Here is a 16,346-nt window from a genome sequence, read left to right as displayed (position 1 = left end):
ACTCCTCAGATGCTGCCTGACCTGCTGTGCTTTTCCAGCACCACACTTTTAGATACATAATCTCAAAGAAAGGATGGGCCATTCAAGACTGGGATAAGGAAGAAATTTCTTCACTCTGTGGGTGGTGAATCTTTGAAATTTTCCACCTCAAAGGACTGCAGTAGCTCAATCATTAGGTAGGTTCAAGACAGAAGATGATAGGTTTGTAGTGACTAACAAGATTAAGAGTTAAGGAGGTAGTGTGGGAAAATGGCATTGAGTTAGACAATCAGCAATAATGCAAAATGACATGGCAGGCTTGATGGGCTGAATGGGCCTAGTTATGTTCCTTTCCTTCTCCACTTTAGAAATCATTCATCTTGAACTCACCTCCTTGATATCCATTCTGTACCTCTCCACCTACCCTACACCCTCTTTTGGATTCACTCAGCAAGTCTTTCCAAGAAGCATGGACCTAGGAGCATACTGCTAAATACACAAATATTCTCATGTTAAATCACGTGTAGAAGTCATGGAGTCATCGAGTCATGAAGTCATGGAGTCCTGCAGCACGGAGACAGGCCCTTTGGCCCAAACTGGTCCACGCCGACCAAAATGTCTGTCAAAGCTAACCCCATTTCCCTGCACTTGGCCCATATTATTCTTAAACCTTTCCTATCCATGTATTTGTCCAAATACTCTTTAAATGTTGGTAATGTATCCATCTCGGAGAAAGTGAGGTCTGCAGATGCTGGAGATCAGAGCTGAAAATGTGTTGCTGGAAAAGTGCAGCAGGTCAGGCAACATCCAAGGAGCAGGAGAATCGACGTTTCGGGCATGAGCCCTTCTTCAGGAAGAAGCCCGAAACGTCGATTCTCCTGCTCCTTGGATGCTGCCTGATCTGCTGCGCTTTTCTAGCAACACATTTTCAGCGCAGAATGTATCCGTCTCAACAACTTCTGCCGGCAGCTTATTCCATAGGCGTTCCACCCTCTGTGTAAAAAAGCTGCCCCTCAAGTTCCCTTTTATTCTTTCCCCTCTAACCTTAAACTGATGCCCTGTAGTCCTCGATTCCTCAACCCTGGGAAAAAGACTGAGTGCATTTACCCTGTCCATGCCTCTCATGATCTTATACACTTCTACAAGTTTCCCTCCAGTCTCCTATGCTCGAAAGAAAAGTTCCTAGCTAGTCCAACCTCTCCCTGTAACTCAGGACGTTGAGTCTTGGCAATATCCTTGTGAATTTCTACTGCACTCTTTCCAGTTGAGTAACATCCTTCAAATAGCAAGGTGACCAAAACCGAACACAATACTCCAAGTGCGGCCTCACCAACATCCTATACAACTGCAACATAATGTCCTAAGTTCTATACTCAATGCCCTGACTGATGAAGGCCAGTGTGCCAAAAGCCTTCCTCACTGCCCTGTCTACCTGGGAGTCCACTTTCAGAGAACCGTGCACCTGAACTCCAAGGTGTCTTTGTTCCACGACACTCTTTAAGGCCCTACCTTGAAACTCCTACCTTGATTTGACTTTCCAAAATGCAAGACCTCACATTTATCTGTATTAAACTCCATTTGCCATTTCTCGGCCCACTTCCCCAGCTGATCAAGGTCCTTTTCTGGTAAGTCCTTTCATTGGATTAGGAAAGGAAAAAAAATGATGAGGCTGGAATGAATATGGTATGGCATAGCTTCTCATCATGTCAAAACCTAAAGACCCATGGATGTTGTAAATCAGCGCAAATCAATCTGAGGGAGGGTCACTTAACCCGAAACTTTAACTCTGATTTTTGTAAATAGACCTACTGAGCATTTCCAGCAATTCCTGTTTTTGTTTCCAGCAGCGTGATGCTGCTTCGAGGAGTACTTTATCGCAGTACAGTCATTTATGCATTATGGAGGCAAAAATGGTAGTTTTCCTGTATCAAACATCCATGAGTGATTTGCGAGTGCATTTACTTTCTTAACCATTGCTTAAAGAAAAATTACACCCAAGTGTATTTTTCACCAGTCAAGAAAAACTGCCAAATTGCCAAATCTGAAGCTTCTCTTCAAATAGTTTTTTAGAAGCTTCTGCCATACACTGGCAGAAGGACCTGGGTGAGTTTTCTCACATACAAGGCAACATTTTCAAGAATAATGGTGGCTCAGAGATAGGCTTCTATGTGACTCTCGCTCTCCATACTTGGGTCCTTCAGCCTGAAGATTGAACCTGTAGGAAATGATGTCAGTGTATTACCAACCAAGCTTTGCTGACGTAAATCAACCCAAGTTATGTTTTCAAATCCTGATGTCTCTTCATTGCTTTTCTTTCTCTTTCCTCATGTGTTTCTTCCATTCATTTCTGATGCATTCCATTTCCAACAAGTGCCTGCAGTAATTATCAATACAGCAGCATGCACTGTCAAAAAAAAACTGGCTGCACTTAAAAATAGACTTGTTATAAATATTGCAATATCTCAAGAATTAGAAGTGATGTATTACACAAGCGCAAAACTGCAGGTGGCCAAATGTAACTTTAAAAATAATGATCAGAACCATTTTTAAACCAGGAACTTTGATAACGTTTTGCTAATGTCCAATTACTGCTTCAATTAAGTATTTATATAATCCCTGATTACTACTTTGTATCTTACATCTTTCTACATTTCAACGCCAGAATAAAATTCTTCTCAGATTTCTCCTTGCTCACTGATTTTTATGAGCTCTGAATCAACTTCAAACGAATAGACTAGAATAGTCAATTATTGTCACTTGTATTTTAAAACAAAATATTGTGAAATGTGTTGAAGTCACCATACCACAGCAACTATATTAATACCAGAAAGGTATTAATAAATTTTTATAAATTGAGACAAAGTCCATCTTAGTTCAATCTCCAGCTCCTGGTTTTGGGAACATACAGTACCGCTACAAGACTGCTACACCGTGCTGTAGGAATTAGAGGCTGGAGGCTGCCCCCCAGCAGGGGACCCGTGTCGGGCCATCGGAATCTCGGGCCGTAAGACTTCACAGAAGCCACCCCAAGGAACAATCTCGTCACCGATTCTGGGAAGCAAGACGTTACAAAAACCGTCCAAAAGAATCCCAAGCCACCGGATTCTGACCACCTCGTTGCCAAGGCCGCGGCCAACCCATCCGACGGAATCCCAGGCTGTGCCGCTAAAGCAGACCGCCAACGGACATGGCCCCAACAGCCACAAGGAACCGCCATTACTGCTGCAGGAGCTGCCGGAAATATCCCTCTGCCTCCCAGATTTCATTGAATGCTGCATTAAACACGTTTGCTGAAGAGTGTGTTCGAACAGAAGGAGGCGGCTTGAAATAGAAAAGCACTTCACAGTTCATCATGTGTACACTTTAACATTCCATTCAGAACAATCTCAAACACGGATTCCTTACCCACTGCAGTCCCAAGCTTCCTAAAGACAGTGAATTAGACAGATATATTAATGTCACTAAAGCCCTCATTCATCTCTTTGAATGGGTAGTTCAGGAGGTAAGGTGTCAGGGGTATTCCTGACAGTGATCTGATTCAGACAGGAGCAGGTCATTTACCTTTCAAGTCTCTTCAGACATTTATTGAAATCATTGCTGAACTAAAACCTAACTCCACACGAGCGTGTGTGTGCGCACACGCAGCACACACACACACGCAGCACACACACGCAGCACACACACACGCAGCACACACACACGCAGCACACACACACGCAGCACACACACACGCAGCATACACACACGCCCCCTTGCTCCACATCTCTCAATATCTTTGACTAACAGAAGTCTACCAATCTCAGTTTTAATATTAACAATTTACTTCACATACAATTAACATTTCAAACCACGACCAACCTTGGCATGAAAATGTGCTTCCTAATGTCGTTGCTGAAAGTTTGTATTTTTGGATTGTGCATTTAGTCCTCGACTTTCCAACAAGTGGAACCACTTTCTTGAAATCAATCATATCTGTTCCCTTTAAAATCTTGAAAGCTTTCATCAAACAGGCCAGGCAGTAGTCTATTGAAAATATCACTGGACTACTAATGCAGAACCCCAGGCTGTTCTGGGGTTTGAATACCACCATTGGCAGATGGTGAAATTCAAATTCAGTTAGAAGTAGTCTAATGGTGATCATATTATCATTCGTGAGAAAGATCCATCTGATTCACTGATGTCCTGTAGGGAAGGAAATCTGACATCCTTACCTGGTTTGGCCGATGTGCAACTCCAGATGTAAACAATGTCTTTACTGTCCTCTGAAATGGCCGAGGAAGCTAATCAGTTCAAGGGCAACTAGTACAATAAATACCAGCCTTGCCAGTGACACCTGAATCCCATAGAAGAACCAAGAAACCAAATCACTCTAAGACATTCTAATTTTCCAGGAAATTCAATCCTAGTTTGTTTAATCATTAAGTATTCAGTGGTGTAGGGATTGGGCAAGTAGGTGTTTTGTACCATCATGGTGTTTACGATACCTTCTATCTTCTGGTTCTTTCTTAATAGTCAACTATATTTTTATTTGGTTTTGCCCTTGTCAATCACCATTTCCAATTACCTTATTTTTATAATTGTTCATTCATGGGATACGGGTGTTTCTGGCTAGACCAGTGGTTATTGCACTGATTGACTCTTGAGAAAGTAATAGCGAGCTGCTTTCTTCGACCACTGCAGTCCATCGGTACAGTCACACCCACAATGCTGTTAGGGAGGGGGTCCCAAGATTTTGACCCAACAACACTGAAGGAACATGATATATTTACAGGTCAGGATAGTGAGTGGTTTGGAGAGGAATTTGCAGTGTTAATTGGCCAATGTATTTGCTGCCCTTGACCTTCTCAATTGTAGTGGTCTTAGGTTTGGAAAACACTGTCTAAGGAACCTTGGTGAATTTCTGTAGTGAATTTCTGGCAGATGGTACACATTGCTGCTACTGAGCAAGAGTAGTGGAGGACTAAGTATTGGTCAATGCAGTGCCAGTCAAACAAGCTGCTTTCTCTTGAATGACATCAAGCTTCTTGACTGTTGTTGGAAATGCACGCAAGTCGGCAAGTAGGATGCATTCCATCGCATTCTTGACTTGTGACTTGTAGATTGTTGATAGGCTTTGGAGAGTCAAGAGATGCATTACTTTCTGCATGATTCCTAGCTTCTGACCTGCTTTTGTAGTCAAAGTATTTATCTGGCTCGTACAGTTCAGTTTGTGACCAATGGCAAGTCTCCAGGATGTTGAAAGTGAAGGGGTAATGGTTGGATTCTCTCTTGTTGGAGATGGCCATTGTGTGGCACCCTCGTGGCATGAATGCTACTTCCCACTTGTCAACCCAAACCTGGGTATTATCTCTGTCTTGCTGCATTTGGACAAGGACTGCTTCACATCTCAATAAAGTTGTTGTTCCTATTGTTGTTCAATAAAGGTCATAAGAAGATGCCTGACAAAGTGTTGGTTTGACTCATCTCTGAATTTGTTTGCTCATTCTAATAGGAATATGTGAATAGGTTTCCATTCACAATATAAACATGGACTTGGCGAATTTTGTACCCATTGGGGTGAGGGGTGTTTTTGGTGGGAAATGGAACATTTCCTATTTTGAAGTGTCTCGAATCAGCATTAAGCACTGCCAGATTAGGTGTGGTGCTGATTAGGGTGCAAAGTGTCTTCCGTTCAGCTCCAACAAAATTACAAAGCAACCTCAAAGAAGTGACATTGATAGGGGAACTGGAGGCAGTCATTTGGAGCCTCTGAATAAAATTGCCAAACAAACTCCATTTTCCAAGCAGAGGGAAAATAGGATGAGCATGGCATTCAACTCTGGCCCAAAACGTTGGTTTTCCTACTTCTTGGATGCTGCCTGACCTGCTGTGCTTTTCCAGCAACACATTATCAACCCACATTCAACCTCTCAAGCCTGTTCCACCGTTCAATTTGATCATAACGGACCTGTATCTTAACTCAATCTGCCCACTTGGATCCATCACCCTCATTATTCTTTCCTAATAAGATGTAACAATCTCACTTTTGAAATTTTCTATTGACAATTTATTTCAACAACTATTGGGAGAGAGAATTCCAGATTTCCGTCATCCACTGCCTGAAGCTGTACTTCTGACCTGAACCTCGAATGGTTATAAATCTAATTGTGAGGTTATGCCTTCTTTGTTAGACCATAAGAGCAGATGATATAAGAGCAGAATTAGACCACTTGACCCATTGAGTCTTCTCCATCATTTGTTTCTCAACTCCATTCTCTTGTCTTCTCCATGTAACCATTGATCCTCTTACTTATCATGACCCTAAATATCTCTGTCTTAAATACACTTAATGACTTGGCCTCCACAGCCTTCAGTAATAATGAGTTCGAAAGATTAACCACCATCTGTCTAAAGAAATTCCTCTTCATCTCAGTACTAAAGGGTTGTCCCTTCACCCTGAGTCTGTGCCCCCAGGTACTAGTCTCACATACTAATGGAAATATCTTCTCAACGTCCACTCTACTCAGGTTCTTCAATAGTTGGTATTCCCCTCAACCTTCTCAACTCCATTGTATACAAACCCCGCTCCTCACATATAAGCCCTGGGATCATTTTTGTAAATATCCTCTAGACACCTCCAAGGCCAGCACATCTTTCCTTAGATATGGGGCCCAAAATGGCGGACAATATTCCAAATGCAGATTGACCAGAATCTTATACAGACTCAGCAGAACATCCCTACTCTTGTATTCTAGCCCTCCCAAAAAGAATGCTCACATTGCATTTGCCTTCCTAACTGCCACGTGAAGCTGCATATTAACCTTAAGAGAATCCTAGACCAGGTTTCTTAAGTCCCTTTGCCTTCAGATTTACAAAGCCTTTCCCCATTTAGAAAACGGTCTATGCCTCTTTTCTTCCGATCAAAGTGTACATGACTTCACACATTCCCACATTGTATTCCATCTGCCATTTCTTTGCCCACTCCCCTGGCCATCTAAGTCCTTCCGCAGTCTCTTTAACACTATCTGTCTCTCCACCTGTCTTTGTGTCATCTATAAACTTAGCAACAATGCTCTCAGTTCCCCTGTCCAGATAGTTAACATTTAATGTGAATTTAGTCCAACATGGACTAGTTAACGGCTACCATCATGAAAAAGACTGTTCTGGGCTGTTCCCATCAGAGAAAATCTTATCAATTCATTTCATAACCTTAAACATCACCCTAATCTTAATCACTAAAGGGGATACAAACCTAATCAATCAATAAATTTGTCCTCATAATTTAACCCAAATGACCCTGGAATCACTCTGGAATATTCAAATTTCATTTGATGACATTCTTATGGCCTTTAGACTACTTTTTAAAATGCTATACCAATTCAAATTGTTGTTGTTAATGCTGAGGGTGCCTAAACACATCTCAGTGAGGATTCCTCCTACAATAAGAAGAGGTAGAGAGCTCATATCGGGGAGAGGTCACACTTTCATAAAGCATCCATCTTCAAGGCACTTGGTAAATATTGATTTTCAAACAGTTATATCACTGGGTAAAGCAAAACCTTTGTATAGTATTCTTCAATCCTGCTCAGTAACATTAGAAAATATTACATTCCCGTGCATTACTTTGAAGAGTGTGATTCCAAAGACTTTGCTTTATAAATGGATTTAAATTGAATGAAGGAGAGAAGGTAATGCTGGGCTGTTATTAATATCATCAAAGAGAGAGGCCATCCATCAGATATTACTATATGATTGGATTAGAATAGATAATTATTTCCTGAATGTTTGGGATTGAGTGCAATTTAGATGCATGATACCTTTCCCAGGTGATTTTTGTTTTTATTCTGTGACATTTGCTTCACCCATAAACTGATGGGTTTACCCAACCTGCTCTTGAACCACTTTTAATTGGAGGAAACAGCAACTTACTTATCTTTCTTCCCCCTTTGTCATTCATAGTCTAACTCAATGGCAAAAGTTAAAAATCACACGTCACCAGGTTATAGTCCAACAGGTTTATTTGGAAGCACTAGCTTTCAACATGCTGCTTCGTCATCAGGTGATGAAAAACCTTAACTACCTGATGAAGGAGCAGTGCCTGAAAGCTAGTGCTTCTAAATAAACCTGTTGGACTATAACCAGGTGTTGTGGGATTTTTAACTTTGTCCACCTCAGTCCAACACCGGCTCCTCCAAATCCACGGCAAAATGCAGAAGCAATATTGGCAAGTCAACAAAACCAAAACATAAAACGCAGCCTCTTTTGGCATCCACCTTGCAGCTCGGACATGCCTGGCCAAGTCAGCTGGATATGTAATAAGCTTAGGAACCTCCTGGTAATCCTTCGTGAGTTCCCCAAGATCCACAGACACCAGTCTGAAATCTTGCGAAAGATGAAAATACCTTTAATATGGCACCTTTCATCATCTCTGGATGTACAAAAGCAATATCCAGACAGTGAGGATGGCGGCTCAGTGGTTAGCACTGCTGCTTCACAGTACCAGAAACCTGGGTTCAATATCATTCTCAGACAACTGTCTGTGTGGAGGTTGCACATTCTCCTTGTGTCTGTGTGGGGTTCATCCAGGTGCTCTGGTTTCCTCCCACAGTCCAAAGATATGCAGTTTAGGTGTTTTCTCTCCACAGATGTTGCCACACCTGCTGAGTTTTTCTAGCAATTTCTATTTTTGAATTAAATAACCAAGTAATGTACTTTATAAGAGATTGTTGGGAGAATTCCTCTGCTCTTCCTGAAACAGTGACGTGGGATCTTCGAGATTCACCCAAGGAGGTTGACAGAAGCAAACGTTTCTAATTTTCTTTAAATTGATCATTTAACATTTTTCCCCAACATCACACATGGCCCTCATCCTTGACTGTTTAATATTCAATCTCCCTAATGCGTCATGCCTGATTAGAATCAACAAATTTTAATAATGAGCTTCCACCCTGCAAGGATGTCTCTTTTGAAGATCTCTTTAATCATCATTTATTTATATCAATGCTGGAGACAGATGGCATGTGGGATCCTTCACTTGTTCTTTGGGCCATGTTGCCTTGTTTATAGAAGTACAGTAATCAATAAATCAGCTCAGTTTGTTGTCTGGTTAATGAGAGAGATGGGTAGTAAATGCACTAATACATGGGGTTTCCCACCCCGTTTACAGAGAGCAGCTGAGCCACCGTTTCCCACAAGAGCTTATAAGAGCATAAGGCATTGGAGCAGAAATTAGGCCATTCAGCCCATCGAGTCTGCTCCACCATTCAATCATGGCTGATAAGTTGAATAAATGGCGGGGCAAACTCGATGGGCTGGATGGCTTAATTTCTGTTCCCATGTCTTATGGTCTTATAGGCCCTTGTGGGTAAAGGTGGCTCAACTGCCCTCTGTACATGGGGTGTGAAACCCTGCTTTTGAGTGATGCTGGGGCCTAGCAGCCAATTGAATGAATTTCATCACATTCTGTCATCGGAAAGTCCAACAGAGTGCACAGAAAATGATGTCTAATTTTCACACACAAATGAAAGAAAATGCAATTTATTCACTCTCTTTATGTTAATCTACTTTTGCCCAGTCTGTGTTGAGTTAGGTGTATTTGTTCGGAATTCAGCAGCAGCTCTACAATTGGCCTTAGCACCTTGAGACTTGGAAAGAGGATTCCTTGTCTTTAAACTGCACACGGTCCTGGTTCTTAATTGTTGGGCAACCCAGCGTCCCTTAGGGGAAAGGTTGTTTGCTGGTTCAAGACAGATTAAGACTTGGGATGGTCAATCTCTCACGGTTAGGTAATTGGGAAGCTAATACTCCAGGGTCACTCAGACAGAATTTGATGTCTGATGATGTATCCACAAATATATGAGACAATGTCTTAATGATTAACAGGAGCAAAAATTCAAAGGGAAAATGATTGCAACATTAATTCCACATTGCATTAAAAGGTCAAGATTTTGCCACATTTAAAGCTTTGTCACTGACATTTTGGACTAATTGTACGTCAGTATTTCCTCTTTCAAAGTATGCAATTCAGAACTAATGGTGTATACAGAAACATTGATGCCTGAAACTTCTACACTCAGGGAAATGAAGGATGATTCATTAATATGTCGATGATATTTCAGATTAACCACTAACTCATGGACTTAAAATTGAGTGGAGGCAAGAGCTTAATTAACAGGAAATCTCATCAAAGTTTTAAGTACATGGAACAACTTCTAGTCCATAATGGCTGCAGAAGATGAATAAAATCTGACATGATGTTTTTAATGTGAAAACAAGGAGTTGTGAAAGAGTTAGGAAAGATGATTAAATAGATGATCAAAAAGTTAGGTTTAAAGGCAAATTTTTAAAAGGGAGAAACAGTTGAACGATGAAGGATATACAAAGAGGTTTTCAAAGAGCAAGGCTGACATGGCAGAAGACCCTGCTATTGATATCAGAATCAGGAGGAATGAGAGGGGAGACACTGGGCGAACGGTACATGATGTTGTGAACGTCAAGTTTATGAATTGGGGGTATGTAGAAAATGGAGGGGAGCAAGTGATGGGCTGAATGGATCAGAGAGTCTTTTCCTGTCTGCTAACACTAGAAGTGAATCTTAATCCAGGACAAAAAGCAAGTTGTAGGGGTTTGAGCCAGGAATTTGTAAAAGATGGAAATCCAAGGATTCGAGAGAGGTGCATTGCAAATGTTCAGCCAAAATGTTTCAACAGTGATAGAAGATGACAAGTTGCATTTGTATAACACCTATCATAATCTCAAACATTCCAAATGCTTAACAGTCAATGACATACTCTTGAACAGTAGTTATGTTTTTGCAAGATTTGTGAAGGTTTGTAGCTCAGGTTGAGGTTTAGGGTGTAGCTTTGCTCGCTGAGCTTTAGGTTTGATATCCAGATGTTTCATTACCTGGCTAGGTAACATCATCAGTGGTGACCTCCAAGTGAAGCTAAGCTGTTGTCTCCTGCTTTCTATTTATATCTTTCTCCTGGATGGAGTTCCTGGGGTTTGTGGTGATGTTATTTCCTGTTCGTTTTCTGAGGGGTTGATAGATGGTATCTAGACCTATGTTTGTTTATGGCATTGTGGTTGGAGTGCCAGGCCTCTAGGAATTCTCTGGCATGTCTTTGCTTAGCCTGTCCCAGGATAGATGTGTTGTCCCAGTCGAATTGGTGGTTTTTTTCATCCGTGTGTAGGGCTACGAGGGAGAGAGGGTCGTGTCTTTTTGTGGCTAGCTGGTGTTCGTGTATCCTGGTGGCTAACTTTCTTCCTGTTTGTCCTACGGAGTGTTTGTGGCAGTCCTTGCATGGAATTTTGTAGATGACATTGGTTTTGTCCATGGGTTGTACTGGGTCTTTTAAGTTTGTTAGTTTTTGTTTGAGAGTGTTGGTGGGTTTGTGTGCTACTAGGATTCTGAGGGGTCTTAGTAGTCTGGCTGTTATTTCTGAAACTTGTTTGATGTATGGTAAGGTGGTTAGGGTTTCTGGCTGTGTTTGGTCTGCTTCTCATGGTTTGTTCTTGAGGAATCTGCGGACTGTATTTTTTGAGTATCCGTTCTTCTTGAATACGTTGTATAGGTGGTCCTCTGTTTTCCAAAGTTCGTCTGTGCTGCAGTGTGTGGTGGCTCACCAACCCACCAACACTCTCAAACAAAAACTAACAAACTTAAAAGACACAGTACAACCCATGGACAAAACCAATGTCACCTACAAAATTCCATGCAAGGACTGCCACAAACACTCCGTAGGACAAACAGGAAGAAAGTTAGCCACCAGGATACATCAACACCAGCTCGCCACAAAAAGACACGACCATCTCTCCCTCGTAGCCCTACACATGGATGAAAAAAAAACACCAATTCGACTGGGACAATACATCTATCCTGGGACAGGCTAAGCAAAGACATGCCAGAGAATTCCTAGAGGCCTGGCACTCCAACCACAACGCCATAAACAAACACATAGATCTAGATACCATCTATCAACCCCTCAGAAAACGAACAGGAAATGACATCACCACAAACCCCAGGAACCCCATCCAGGAGAAAGATATAAATAGAAAGCAGGAGACAACAACTTCGCTTCACTTGGAGGTCGCCACTGATGATGTTACCTAGCCAGGTAATGAAACATCTGGATATCAAACCTACAGCTCAGTGAGCAAACCTACACCCCGTAATTATGTTTGATATAGGAACACAACAGTCAATCTGAGCATTTTTAAGTTCCTACAAACAACAACATGACGATGACCAGATAATTATCTTTAAAGTAATGGTGAGTGAGGGATATATGTTGACCAGCCCACTGGATTTAACTCCGTTTCTCTTAAGTGATGCCTTCCTATTTTCTGAGAAAGTAGATGGTAATCTTGCTTAATAGCTCATCAAAAGGACTGTACCTTTTGAGAACTGAGGCACAGATATGATTGAAATGGCTGTGGAACATAGGAACAGGAGCAGGTTATTCATCCTCTTGACTCTGTTCTGCTGTTCAATGAGACCATGGCTGATGTTTAGCGGAACTCCATAGGCCGTTGGCCCTAATCCTTAATGACTTTGCTTAAACAAAAACGTATCGATTTCAGATTTAAAATTAATATCAGATCCAGCATCAACTGCCATTTGTGGAAAAGAGTTCCAAACATCTCCCCCCCTGTGTGTGTGGAAGTACTTCCTAATGTCTCTCCTGAACACTCTGTCCCAATTCTCAGACTATGCTCCTAGTTCTAGAATTTGCAACCAGTGGAAATGATTTATCTCCCCTGTCTTTTCCTGTAAACAACTTGAAGACTTCGATCAAATCATCCCTTTACCTTTCAAACTTTAGAAAAAAAAAGTCTAATTTGTGTAATGTCTTCTCATAACCCCATGAAGTCCAGGTATCATTCTTGTAAATCTATGGCATAACTCCCTCCAAGGCCAATCTATTCTGCCTAAGGTGTAGTGCTCAGATCTGCTCACAGTACTCCATGTGGTATTTAACCAAGATTTTGTATAAATCCAGCACAACCTCCACATCCATGTGCTCCAAATCTGGATATAAAGGCCAGCATTTCATTAATTTTTTTGTTCGCTTTCTGCACCTGTTCATGACATTTTAAAGATCTCTGCACCCCAACCACTTTGGTCATTCATTGTATTTAACTCCAAACTATCTCGGTAGTGCCTTGATCTATCCTTCATTGGTCAAAAATGGATAACCTCACACAGCTTACACCGAACTCCATCTGCCACTGCTTTGCCCATTTACTTAGTCTATCAAAAACCCCTTGAAATTGCATAGCATCTATGGCATCTGCATGGTCTACAATGCTGCCTAACATTGTGTCATCAGCAATTAGGATGAGGCAAGATGCAGGAGGAATTTTAATCAAGATGGAGCTTGCCAATTATGAATCACCACCTTAAGGAGACGAAGGGAAAAAAACTTGGCACTGAAGAGCTCATTGACCTCACCGTTATTGTATATACAAAGTTGATCAAAACTAATTTAATTGACTGGGTCCATTTACAAACAGCTGTACTAAAATAAATTTACAGTCAACAAATGCAAAGGAACAAAGACAGAGCAACAGGATTTCTTCAGATTCTCAACAGAGGAAGCTGCAGGAAGGAGCTATGTAAACAACTAAAGGAGAAAATAAACAAAACTGTGAGTCTAATTACAGAATGTAAACATTGAAACAACAAAAATAACCTACAAAGAATATTTCAATTTTTTTTAAACTGCTGATACATAATTCTAATCAAAACCTAATTAGTTGAAAATATCTCACCACTGTTGGGATTAATGCTACTGATCTGTCATGCAATGGTGAGGCAATACATTTGTACTACATTGCTAAGAGAGGGTTGACATCATCTGATGCCCATTATTGTCTGAATATAACACCTCTGCTCTGCAGAGAGGGAGGCAATGGACACTGTCATGACCAATGGTCTGAACTCTGAAGCAGTGTGGACATTATGTTGGAATTGCAAGATAGAGAGAGAGCGCGAGAGAGCAAGAGAGCAGGAGAGAATCAATGGATTGTCACACCATTGGCTATTCAGGGAACTTTCAACTAACAACTCCTTCAAATGGGGGAATTCAAAACAGACCAGACTGTGATGTTATGACTATGATAATGAGGTGCAGATGATCCCTACTCAACTGCAAGCTGATAATGTATCAAGCTGCAGATATTTTGGTATATATACCTTCAAACAATACACAAGGACAGGGTTTTAAAAAGTCAGTCTTTGAACATTTTTGTGTACCTGTCCAGGTTTAAGTGTTAGTATGCTGTGAAGGTCACTGTTATTGAAGAACTATCCCCTAGTCACCTCTGCATTGCAGGTAAAGACAATCTCCTACTCTGAGCACCAGAAGGCAGCAGCTAGCATCCACATAAAAGGAAAACCAGGCAACAAAAGGTCCTTCTCTCACCCCGAATTCTGGAAACCGATCACAGTCAAAAGGAATCAAAACTACAGTCCCTCAACCTGTCTGCAAAACTGAGGACTGTGAAACTGGCTGTTCAACTGTCAATGTCAACTTTAGCTGGCAACTCTTCATCAGAACAGGATTTCAGGACCAACACAAAATTTGTTCTCTCTCAGGGGTTGTTCACTTGTGGAATTCACAGCCCCAGAGAGCAGTAGAAGCTGGGTCATTTCAAGAAAGATGTAGCTTTATTTCTTTAGGATTAAAGGGACCTAAGGATATGGGGAGAAAGTAGGAACAGGGGACTGAACAGGATGATTGGCTGTGATTACATGGAAGGTGGAGCAGGCTGAAAGGGCCTACTCCTACTTTTACATTCTATGCTTTTATGTTTCAATAATTATACTTAAGACTGCGATAGTCAGATTTTTGATGGAGGCAGACAAGGAAATTAACTTGAAACTACAAACAGATCAGCCATGATTTTATTGAATGGCAGACCTGGGTCAAGGGACCAAATAGTCCACATGTGCTTGCAATTCCAATGATCTTCTGCAGTACTCTCTCAGTAGCAAGTGAGGACTGCAGATGCTGGAGCATCTGCTGGAGCACCTCAGTAGCACACTGGAACATCGGCCGAGATTGCTTGAACACCAGTCTCCAGAGTAGAATTTCAATCCTAACTTTCTGACTCAGACTGGGCCACAGCTGACACTGTAAGAGGAGTTCTGGATCAGTGGTGCTGGAAGAGCACAGCAATTCAGGCAGCATCCGAGGACAGGCCTGTCCTCGGATGCTGCCTGAATTGCTGTGCTCTTACAGCACCACTGATCCAGAATCTGGTTTCCAGCATCTGCAGTCATTGTTTTTACCTTACTGTAAGAGGAGTGTTCAAAAATGTCTAAATGCCAACCTGAGGCTGCCTCCTTATTATGAAGCGCTCCAAGACCGGTTTGTATCCATTCAATGCTATGAAATAAGTCAGTTTTTCAGCAAAGTGAAGGGGAACCATAACCCTTGCTCCAAAATCTATCACAATTCACCCCCTCCCTTTGGACTGTGCGGGGACTCAGTGGTTAGCACTGCTGCCTCACAGTACCAGGGACCCGGGTTCGATTCCACCCTGAGGCGACTGTCAGTGTGGAGTTTGCACATTATCTGTGTTTGTTTGCTCCAGTTTCCTCCCACAAAAATGGTGCAATGGCCACGTTAAATTGCCCATAGTGTCCAAGGATGTGCAGGTTAGGTGGATTAGCCATGCTAGATTGCCCACGGTGTCCAGAGATGTGCAGGCTAGCTAGATTAGCTGGGGGAAATGCAGAGATGGGTGGGATGCTCTTCTGGGGAGTCGGTGTCGATTCGATGGGCCGAATAACCTGGAGATTCTGATTCAAGTTTGTACTTGTTTCTGGGCAAACTGCAGGGGAAGAGGTGTGTGTGTGTGTGTGTGTGTGGAAGAAAGACAAATAGATTTTTAAATGGAACACAAAAACGCGACCTGATATAAATCGAAAGTTGCTGATGCTGTGGTCGAGGACCGAATGGTTGAAACCGCGCTGAATCTGGGCAGGACTTGCTTTAATGATGTTGCCTTGCACTCAGTACAAGCGATGCTGATAGGAGCTCCGCACTTCTCTCTGCAGTTTCGGAATTCACTGCAGACTCCGGGGTTACTCTCGGTCAAAAAAATCCGGGGTTACTCTCGGTCACAAGCCATCAGCAACCAATTTTTAATCCCCAGCGGACAGGGGCTCAATATATTGATCCTTTGGGTGGGAAAGAGGGGAACTGAACAACGAATCCAAGATTTTTAAAAAAAATTGTATTAATTCTGTGCAATCACCAAAGTGTGTTAAACATGGATTGTTCTTACAATTGAAATGCACATTGTACAGGTTAAATGCTTTCAGAATATTGCAACTGGAACACCGCCAGTAAATCTACTTTGTAGATTTGTAGATTTAC

The 16,346-nt window shown here is 41.8% G+C and overlaps 1 protein-coding gene across 2 annotated transcripts in view; it reads right to left on the bottom strand.

The window, feature by feature from the left end:
- Positions 1–16,346, bottom strand: part of abcg4a (ATP binding cassette subfamily G member 4a) — a 148,781-nt gene that overhangs the window by 131,852 nt on the left and 583 nt on the right. The gene's annotated exons all lie outside the window — the stretch shown is intronic.

This window comes from Chiloscyllium plagiosum, unplaced genomic scaffold (genome assembly GCF_037043375.1).
Source record: "Chiloscyllium plagiosum isolate Xiang-an unplaced genomic scaffold, Cpla_swu_hap1 HiC_scaffold_29, whole genome shotgun sequence".
In the NCBI taxonomy this organism is placed as follows: Eukaryota; Metazoa; Chordata; class Chondrichthyes; order Orectolobiformes; family Hemiscylliidae; genus Chiloscyllium; species Chiloscyllium plagiosum.
This window is presented reverse-complemented; position numbering and strand designations above follow the sequence as displayed.